This window comes from Pimephales promelas, chromosome 23 (genome assembly GCF_988280905.1).
Source record: "Pimephales promelas chromosome 23, fPimPro1.hap1.1, whole genome shotgun sequence".
NCBI lineage: Eukaryota > Metazoa > Chordata > Actinopteri > Cypriniformes > Leuciscidae > Pimephales > Pimephales promelas.
In genome coordinates this window covers 37,682-48,350 of record NC_142791.1, presented here as the reverse complement: position 1 = coordinate 48,350, position 10,669 = coordinate 37,682, and the positions used below count along the sequence as shown (strand labels likewise).

The 10,669-nt window shown below is 43.0% G+C and overlaps 1 long non-coding RNA gene across 1 annotated transcript; it reads left to right on the top strand.

Annotated features, from left to right (window-relative positions):
- Positions 1 to 4,899: 4,899 nt before the first annotated feature.
- LOC148969355 (uncharacterized) lies at positions 4,900 to 5,537 on the top strand. Its single transcript, XR_016149567.1, has 3 exons — positions 4,900 to 5,052; positions 5,149 to 5,371; positions 5,434 to 5,537. It is a non-coding gene; the product is annotated as an uncharacterized LOC148969355 (long non-coding RNA).
- The last annotated feature ends 5,132 nt before the right edge of the window (positions 5,538 to 10,669 follow it).

Below are 10,669 nucleotides of genomic sequence, written 5' to 3'. Positions count from 1 at the left end.
AGGAGGACGCGATCATCTCTGGCTTCATTCACTCCGGCACCGACACAACACCATTGATCACACAAAGGAAGACACGAGCCAGGACCAGAGCTAGAACCTCTCCGCCGCCCCTCCCGGTCTTGGAGATCTCGACCCGGAACCGCTTCTCCCCTCTTGGTGAGTCGGAACGCGACGCCACCGTGATCATGGGCACGTCCATGGTCCGTCATGTCTGTGCTACCTCAGGTAAGGATAAGGTGCGCACTCACTGCTTTCTGGTGCTCATGTTCTTGATGTTGCTGCACAGGTTCCCGAGATCCTGAACGGTGATGAGTGCGTCAGAGCTGTTGTGCTGAACGTGGGAGCGAACAACATCAGGCTGAGGTTCTGAAGGACTACAGGAGCCTGATCGAGACGGTACGCAACACATCGCCTGAAGCAACGAGCCTTGCACATTGAACCCTTTCTGGGTCTTCTTTAAATCTTTTCTAGATTTTTTTTTTTCGACTAAGTTTCACTAGTCGTCTTCTAATTGGTTTATCTTTAAAAAAGAAAATATATTTCTAATCCTTAAGCATATTCACGCACATGCTATTTAGTAGGCGCTTAACTGTTCAATTACTGGCCAGAATTGAACAGTTAAAGCCCCACGCCGGGCGCCATGTTTTACGGTGTGCGCTTAACTTAACACCCTTTAACCTTATTTATTATCCTTGTGTTAGGTCGAGTAAGTCAAATCTGCCCTAAATCATAAGCATTCGAATGGTATTTACAATTGTTCAGATGACTTCTCTGTGGTCAGTTCTTGCTTAAGGTTTATTAACAACACTTCTAGACGATTACTTGTAATTAGCATTAGTTATGTATTAATGTAAATATTCCAGAAATAAAAATTAGGCTCAAACTTAAATTCTTTATGCTCCAAAACTCTGGAATCTACTCCCGTGTAAGGGAAATCATTATGAACATCAACTATGCTAATTATTTCCCATCTGTTTTCTGCTGTTATCTCGGGGCGCTTGTCCTGAGAAAAATGGCGTTCGTCAACTTCAGTTTGTCGGAGCTGCTGTACTGCACGTGGGAGTGAACGACATCAGGCTGAGGTTCTGAAGAAGTTCTACAGGAGCCTGATCGAGACGGTATGCAACACATCGCCTGAAGCAATGATCATTGTGTCTGGGCCGCTTCCCGCGTACAGACAAGGACAGGAAAGGTTCAGTAGATTATTTGCACACGCCTAATAAATAGTAAGTCAAAGTCCAAATCACAGTCTTTGTTGTCCAAACTTAATTGATATGCTTAGTGTGGAACATTTATATTGAAACTGTCTATTCCTTGTTTAGTGACGCCTGTGGAGAGACAACTCGACGCCTGTGGAGAGACGACTCTGCCTGTGAGCTGCTGGATCGGCGGTCAGCGCTTGAAACATCACACACTGATGCTCACAAGTCAGTGGTTAGTTACTCTTTGACTCTGACTTGGTCTACTCCATGCGTTTCTCTGCCCAGGAGGACGCGATCATCTCTGGCTTCATTCAGTCCGGCACCGACACAACACCCTGGATCACACAGCGGAAGACTCGAGCCAGGACCAGAGCTAGAACCTCTCCGCCGCCCGGAACTGCTTCTCCCCTCTTCGAGTCGGACCGCGACGCCACTGTGATCATGGGCACGTCCGTGGTCCGTCATGTCTGTGCTACCTCAGGTAAGGATAAGGTGTGCACTCACTGCTTTTCTGGTGCTCATGTTCTTGATGTTGCTGCACAGGTTCCTGAGATCCTGAACGGTGATGAGCGCGTCGGAGCTGTTGTGCTGAACGTGGGAGCGAACGACATCAGGGTGAGGTTCTGAAGAAGGACTACAGGAGCCTGATCGAGACTGTACGCAACACATTGCCTGAAGCTACGATCGTGTCTGGACCACTTCCCACTTACAGACATGACTAATAAGTCAAAGTCCAAATCAGTTTTTGTTGTCCAAACTTAATTGATATGCTTAGTGTGGAACATTATATTGAAACTGTGTCTGTTCCTCGTTTAGTGACGCCTGTGGAGAGACGACTCTGCCTGTGAGCTGCTGGATCGGCGGTCAGTGCTTGAAACATCACACACCGATGCTCACAAGCCAGTGGTTCGTTACTCTTTGACTCTGACTTTGTCTACTCCATGCGTTTCTCTGCCCAGGAGGACGTGATCATCTCTGGCTTCATTCACTCTGACACCGACACAACACCATGGATCACACAGCGGAAGACACGAGCCAGGACCAGAGCTAGAACCTCTCTGCCGCCCCTCCCGGTCTTCGAGATCTCGACCCGGAACCACTTCTCCCCTCTTTGTGAGTCGGAACGCGACGACGCCGTGGTCATCGGCACGCCAATGGTCCGTCATGTCCGTGCTACCTCAGGTAAGGATAAGGAGCGCACTCACTGCTTTCCTGGTGCTCATGTTCTTGATGTCGCTGCACAGGTTCCCGAGATCCTGAACGGTGATGAGCGCGTCGGAGCTGTTGTGCTGAACGTGGGAGCGAACGACATCAGGCTGAGGTTTTGAAGGTCCACAGGAGCCTGATCGAGACGGTATGCAACACATCGCCTGAAGCAATGATCATTGTGTCTGGACCGCTTTCCATGTACAGACAAGGACAGGAAAGGTTCAGTAGATTATTTGCATACACCTAATAAATAGTAAGTCATAGTCCAAATCACAGTCTTTGTTGTCCAAACTTAATTGATATGCTTAGTGTGGCACATTGTATTGAAACTGTGTCTGTTCCTCGTTTAGCGACGCCTGTGGAGAGACGACTCGACGCCTGTGGAGAGACGACTGCCTGTGAGCTGCTGGATTGGCGGTCAGCGCTTGAAATATCACACACCGATGCTCACAAGTCAGTGGTTAGTTACTCTCTGACTTCATCTACTCCATGTGTTTCTCTGCCCAGGAGGACGCGATCATCTCTGGCTTCATTCACTCCAACACCGACACAACACCATGGATCACACACCGGAAGACACGAGCCAGGACCAGAGCTAGAAGCTCTCTGCCGTCCCTCCCGGTCTTCGAGATCTCGACCCGGAACTGCTTCTCCCTTCTTCGCGAGTCGGAATGCGACGACGCCGTGGTCATCGGCACGCCAATGGTCAGTCATGTCCGTGCTACCTCAGGTAAGGATGAGGAGCGCACTCACTGCTTTCCTGGTGCTCATGTTCTTGATGTTGCTGCACAGGTTCCCGAGATCCTGAACGGTGATGACCGTGTCGGAGCTGTTGTGCTGAACGTGGGAGCGAACAACATCAGGCTGAGGTTCTGAAGGACTACAGGAGCCTGATCGAGATGGTATGCAACAAATCGCCTGAAGCAACGAGCCTTGCACATCTAACCCTTTCTGTGTCTCCTTTAAATAATCTTTTCTAGATTTTTTTTTTCTGACTAAGTTTCACTAGTCGTCTTCTAATTGATTTATCTTTAAAAAAGAAAATATATTTCTAATCCTTAAGCATATTCACGCACATGCTATTTAGTAGGCGCTTAACTGTTCAATTACTGGCCAGAATTGAACAGTTAAAGCCCCATGTTGGGCGCCATGTTTTACGGTGTGCGCTTTAAACTTAGCACCTTTTAACCTTATTTATTATCCTGAGGTTGGGTCGAGTAAGTCAAATCTGCCCTAAATCATAAGCATTCGAATGGTATTTACAATTGTTCAGATGACTTCTCTGTGGTCAGTTCTTGCTTAAGGTTTATTAACAACACTGTTAGACGATTACTTGTAATTAGCATTAGTTATTTATTAATGTAAATATTCCAGAAATAAAAATTAGGCTCAAACTTAAATTCTTCATGTTCCAAAACTCTGGAATCTACTCCTGTGTAAGGGAAATCATTATAAACATCAACTATGCTAATTATTTCCCATCTGTTTTCTGCTGTTATCTCGGGGCGCTTGTCCTGAGAAAAATGGCATTCGTCAACTTCAGTTTGTCGGAGCTGCTGTACTGCACGTGGGGGTGAACGACATCAGGCTGAGGTTCTGAAGAAGTTCTACAGGAGCTTGATCGACACATGGTATGCAACACATCGCCTGAAGCAACGATCATTGTTTCTGGGCCGCTTCCCACGTACAGACAAGGACAGGAAAGGTTCAGTAGATTATTTGCACACGCCTAATAAATAGTAAGTCAAAGTCCAAATCACAGTCTTTGTTCAAACTTAATTGATATGCTTAGTGTGGAGCATTATATTGAAACTGTGTCTATTCCTCGTTTAGTGACGCCTGTGGAGAGACGATTCTGCCTGTGAGCTGCTGGATCGGCGGTCAGCGCTTGAAACATCACACACCGATGCTCACAAGTCAGTGGTTAGTTACTCTTTGACTGACTTCGTCTACTCCATGCGTTTCTCTGCCCAGGAGGATGCGATCATCTCTGGCTTCATTCACTCCGGCACCGACACAACACCATGGATCACACAGCGGAAGACACGAGCCAGGACCAGAGCAAGAACCTCTCCGTCGCCCCTCCCGGTCTTCGAGATCTCGACCCGGAACCGCTTCTTCCCTCTTCACGAGTCGGAACGCGACGCCACCGTGATCATGGGCACGTCCATGGTCCGTCATGTCCGTGCTACCTCAGGTAAGGATAAGGTGCGCTCTCACTGCTTTCCTGGTGCTCATGTTCTTGATGTTGCTGCACAGGTTCCCGAGATCCTGAACGGTGATGAGCGCGTCGGAGCTGTTGTGCTGAACGTGGGAGCGAACAACATCAGGCTGAGGTTCTGAAGGTCCACAGGAGCCTGATCGAGACGGTACACAACACATCGCCTGAAGCAATGATCATTGTGTCTGGACCGCTTTCCACGTACAGACAAGGACAGGAAAGGTTCAGTAGATTATTTGCACACACCTAATAAATAGTAAGTCATAGTCCAAATCACAGTCTTTGTTGTCCAAACTTAATTGATATGCTTAGTGTGGAACATTATATTGAAACTGTTTCTGTTCCTTGTTTAGCGACGCCTGTGGAGAGACGACTCGATGCCTGTGGAGAGACGACTGCCTGTGAGCTGCTGGATTGGCGGTCAGCGTTTGAAATATCACACACCGATGCTCACAAGTCAGTGGTTAGTTACTCTTTGACTCTGACTTTGTCTACTCCATGTGTTTCTCTGCCCAGGAGGACGCGATCATCTCTGGCTTCATTCACTCCAACACCGACACAACACCATGGATCACACACCGGAAGACACGAGCCAGGACCAGAGCTAGAACCTCTCTGCCGCCCCTCCCGGTCTTCGAGATCTCGACCCGGAACCGCTTCTCCCCTCTTCGCGAGTCGGAACGCGACAACGCTGTGATCATCGGCACATCCATGATCCGTCATATCCGTGCTACCTCAGGTAAGGATAAGGTGCGCACTCCCTGCTTTCCTGGTGCTCATGTTCTTGATGTTGCTGCACAGGTTCCTGAGATCCTGAACGGTGATGAGCGCGTTGGAGCTGTTGTGCTGAACGTGGGAGCGAACGACATCAGGCTGAGGTTCTGAAGGACTACAGGAGCCTGATCGAGACGGTACGCAACACATCGCCTGACACAACGATCATTGTATCTGAACCGCTTCCCTCTTACAGACAAGGACAGGAAAGGTTCAGTAGATCATTTGCAATAATTGAATTATTAATGTCATTGTGTAATGAACAGAAATTGTTCTTTGTAAATAATTGGAATCTGTTCTGGGAGAGACCTAGGCTCTATTATGCTTCACCTCAACAGAATCGGAGCGGCTGTTCTGTCGGACATCTCCAAGACGTTACACACCTAATGACTAGTAAGTCAAAGTCGCTCCTTTGAAAGAAATGTTTCTCCTGGTTTCATCTCTTGGACTGATGTCTCTGCCTGTAAGGCTATCTTTTGCCATCCTAATATACGAGAATCACCCCATGTATATGGTTGTATAAAAGTCATGTTGGATTTTTCCTGGGCTTTTGCAGCCATAGCTTAGCCTCTTTGGAATAGACTTATTAGACTTTCAATCACCCTTCAACTTATTTCTTATGTGCACATCTAACCCGTTTTGGGTGTTAAATAATCTTTTCTAGATTAGTATCTTTTTTTCGACTAAGTTTGTCTAGTCGTCTTCTATTTGGTGATGTATCTTTTTCTTTCCAAAAAAAGAAAATACATTTTTAATCCTTATGCATATCCACGCACATGCTATTTAGAAGGCACTTAACTGTTCAATTACTGGCCAGAATTGAACAGTTAAAGCCCCACATTGGGCGCCATGTTTTACGGTGTGTGTGCGCTTTAATTTTAACACCTTTAACATTATTATTTTTTATCCTCAGGTTAGGTCGACTAAGTCAAATCTGCCCTAAATCATAAGCATTTGAATGGTACTTACAATTTTTTCAGATGACTTCTCTGTGGTCAGTTCTTGCTTAAGGATTATTAACGACTCTGCTTGACAATTGCTTGTAATTAACATTAGTTATTTATTAATGTAAATATTCCAGAAATAAAAGTTAGGCTCAAACTTAAATTCTTTACGCTCAAACTCTGGAATATTCTTCCCGATATGGTTTGACGCTCTGACTCGCTGTCAAAGTTTAAAACTAGACTAAAGACGCATCTCTTTAGCCAAGCATTCATATACTGCTTACCTTTTATTCCTCTGAATCAGATCGAATGCATTTAATACTATAAAACTTGAAGAGTCTGTAGGTTACTTGTATAGGTTGCATAGCATTTACAGTCATTACTTTCCTGTGTGTATTGCGTGAATGATGGGTGGTTGGGCAGATATTGTGTTATTGCGGTAGGTGGTATGCCATACGGATCCATTGCCACTGAAACGCATTACCTTAGTCAAACGGGTTGGTGTGTATGGTTGGTTTGCGGAGAGTTTGAGTTGTTGAGTTTGTGAGTGGTTTTTAACATCATCTCCTGTGTAATGGAAATCATTGTGAACATCAGCTATGCTAATTATTTCCCATCTGTTTTCTGCTGTTATCTCGGGACGCTTGTCCCGAGAAAATGGTGTTCGTCAGCTCCAGTTTGTATCCAGCCTCTCATGGAGACTTCAGATGCCCCAACACCTGCGATGAGAAATGCCTGTGAAGAGATGACTCGATGCCTGTAGAGAGACAACTCGACGCTGGCGATATGTTATGCCCTTAATATTACATGATTAACGGAATGTATTTTTTCATGTACCTTTCTGTAATGCACTTTCTGTAAAGCTGCTTTGAAACAAGTATTGTGAAAACGCTATTCAAATAAACTTTAATTGAATTGAATTCACTTGCACGGCCAACAGACGCAGAGCTTACAGTGGGGGAGCTTCACTGCAAAGCAGACAGGTGAGAATACAGGTACGTAATCCTCTTCTTTAAGTGACAGACAGAGAACTTACGGCTGGAGGTTTCACTGCAAAGCAGTCGGGCTGCCAGATAAATACTCTCAACGGTCTGGAGTACAACAGTGTTAGCCTCTTCTTATGCAGTCAGAATGTGATAAACTCGAGTAAGAAATGGACATCCAGCAGTTTTAGGTTCACACTTCACACAGCAAACAGTGCATCACATCACTTCATCTGAACAATTCAGCACTCAGTGGGAAATGCACATGTATATGGCTGTCGCCCATCTTTTGAACTGGCATTCACATCAAGAGGTCCCACAGACACAAGAGAAGAGGATAGAAATTGATTTGGACTACTCACGATCTCTCACAAATGATATTCTGTTCTGTGGTTACCTCCTTCTCATTGAATCAGCCTGCTCTTTCTCCCAACTCACAGCACTGCGACCGTTCGTCGGCCCCACTTCCTCTTCACCACGGCTCACACTTTCTCAGAGAGCACCACTGCTAAAACAACGCCCCGTTTGGTCTGTACTTCCTCCTTTTATACTGGGTCTTGACTTGTGTGGGTATTGACTTGTTTGACTTGTGTGGGTCTTGACTTTTGTTTGACTTGTTGATCTTGACTTGTGGATCTTGACTTGTTTGACTTGTGGGTCTTGACTTGTGTTTGACTTGTGGGTCTTGACTTGTGTGGATCTTGACTTGTGGATCTTGACTTGTTTGACTAGTGGGTCTTGACTTGTGTTGATTTTGACTTGTGTGTCTTGACTTGTGGATCTTGACTTGTTTGACTTGTGTGGGTCTTGACTTGTGTGGTTCTTGACTTGTGCTTGACTTGTGTGAGTCTTGACTTGTGGATCTTGACTTGTTTGACTTGTGTTGATCTTGACTTGTGTTTGACTTGTGGGTCTTGACTTGTGAGTCTTAAAATGTGGATCTTGACTTGTGTTTGACTTGTGTGAGTCTTGACTTGTTTGACTTGTGTGAGTCTTGACTTGTGTGAGTCTTGACTTGTGGATCTTGACCTGTTTGACTTGTGTGGGTCTTGACTTGTGTTTGACTTGTGTGAGTCTTGACTTGTATGGGTCTTAACTTGTGTGGGTCTTGACCTTGTGTGGGTCTTGACTTTTGTTTGACTTGTGTGGGTCTTGACTTGTGTGGGTCTTGACTTTTGTTTGACTTGTGCGGGACTTGACTTGTGTGGGTCTTGACGCACAGGAGCACTTTTTGAAAAAGAGAATTTATTAATGTCATGAAATTGATTTGACATTTGCTTTTGTATTTATGGCTAGGCCACTTGTACCATTTTAAGCCCCTTTCAGCCCCTTTCCCCCTTCTTAATACTCATTTTGTGTTATGACCATTTTTTTGTCTGGTCTATTTGCAGTTATGATATTGTGCTTGTTTGCTATTCTTTGCATTCATTTAATCTTAATACTTCCATACCTCTGTTACCTTTCCCTTTAAACTACATGTAAATATGCCTTTGTCCTATTTGTTTTAGTCAATTGTAGTTGTATAGTGCTTCTCAGAATAGTTTAAAAGTGTCTTTATGCCACTTAATTTTAGCCTTCGTGTTCCTTTTCATCATTTATATTGATTTGTCCTAGTATCCTATTCGAATCCCTCATTTAAGTTTGATTGTTAAATGATGGCCTTTGTTCATTATTTCTTATGTGTTTTTTAGATATTGTCTTTACAAAAGTGCCAATAAAATTTTTTAAAACGTCCCTATTTTTTGTGCCCCTTGCTTCATGCTCCTTTTTTCCCTTTTGTATAATTGTTAATGTTTTGTATTTATGCTGTTGATTGCCTGTTGTATTCCCTTACATTTGTCAATGTAATATATTCAATCATTTTCTTATATACATAAATGTTTGAAACAAACAAAAAAAGATGCATTTTTATGGTCTGAAATTAAATATCTCCAACTTAAATGTTACTGTTCAGAGAGAGAGAGTGTACGTACAAGAATGCCATGTTCCTTCTCAGTAAGCACACACAGTCACTGCAAATCTTCACTACATTAATGCCTTTTATTATTTATACTTTATAAAACTGTATAAGTAATTTGCTTTGTACAACACCATAGTCCTGAAACTGCTGCTGTTGTATTTATGCCTTTACCTCATGTATTTAAGTTTTTTTTTGTCACAATGGCCCTTTTTGTATTTGTGCATTTTCCCATCTTTTGTATTTGTTTCATTCCTTTCTCTTGTCTTTGTCTTTTTTTCCTAAGCCTATTTTTTGTTTATGATTTAATGTCTTCCATCTTTTATTAATGCTCCTTGTCTTAGTCAATGGGACAGGGACATAGAACGCTTTTAGAAAAATGGGAATGGGCATAAAAAGGCTTTACTCTGTTCTATTTTGTATTGAAAGGAACTGCGTCAAATGGTTTGTCTGTACTTTTTGCATAATTATGCACTTGTTATTCTCTTACTGTCTTTTGTATGTTCGCATTAGTCTCATCATGCCCATTTTCTGCTTTGGTTCATCTCTGTTGTTGTGGTCACTTGTATTTCATGCTGCGATTTCATTCAGCCTGTTTGAATTTTGTTCTTCCCCTGATGGTATGGCTATCGGGTTCATGGGGTACTTGGTTCTCCACATTAACAGAAGTTAATGAAAATGAAGTTTCTTTTTAAGTGTTCAATTGTTGGAATTGGGTGGGTGGGACTTGTAAAGACAAGGGACTCGTCAAAGGACTTGTGGATCTTGACTTGTGTTAGACTGACTTGTCCAGGGTTGATTTCAACCCTTCACCTCATCAATCAACTGCAGGTGCAAATCAAAGTTACTTGAGCTACAATATATAGGGGTGTATCCCACTCACAAAGACAATTTCTTTTTTCAGTTTTTTTGTTTTTATTTATATTGTACTAAATGTAATTTTTGTATTCATGGTTTCGCCTCTTGTTCCATTTAAGATCAATTTTGTCCTTTTATTATCCCTTTCTATTTTATGACCCTTTTGTCTCAAATAACATAAAAAAACAATAAAAATAAAAACCTAAGTATACCATAAATGCATTTTTTAAAATATATTTCTTTCACTGGTTTCTAACATTTTCTGTCTGCTTTTTATGTTCTTGTTTGCCTTTCTTATATGCTATTGTTTTCCTTTCTTATATTGTAAAGCTTTGTACTGAAGTTGTAAACTTACTTTTTTGTATTTTGTTGCACTTGATTTTGTTTTCATTTTAATTTCTTTGTTTTTTTTTTACTTAGGTTAACAAAAGGCTTTAAACAGAACATGGAAACAAATATGGACCATAAACCATGTTTCTACTCTTTTATGACTTTACTTGTGCCCATATTGTGTAATTTGG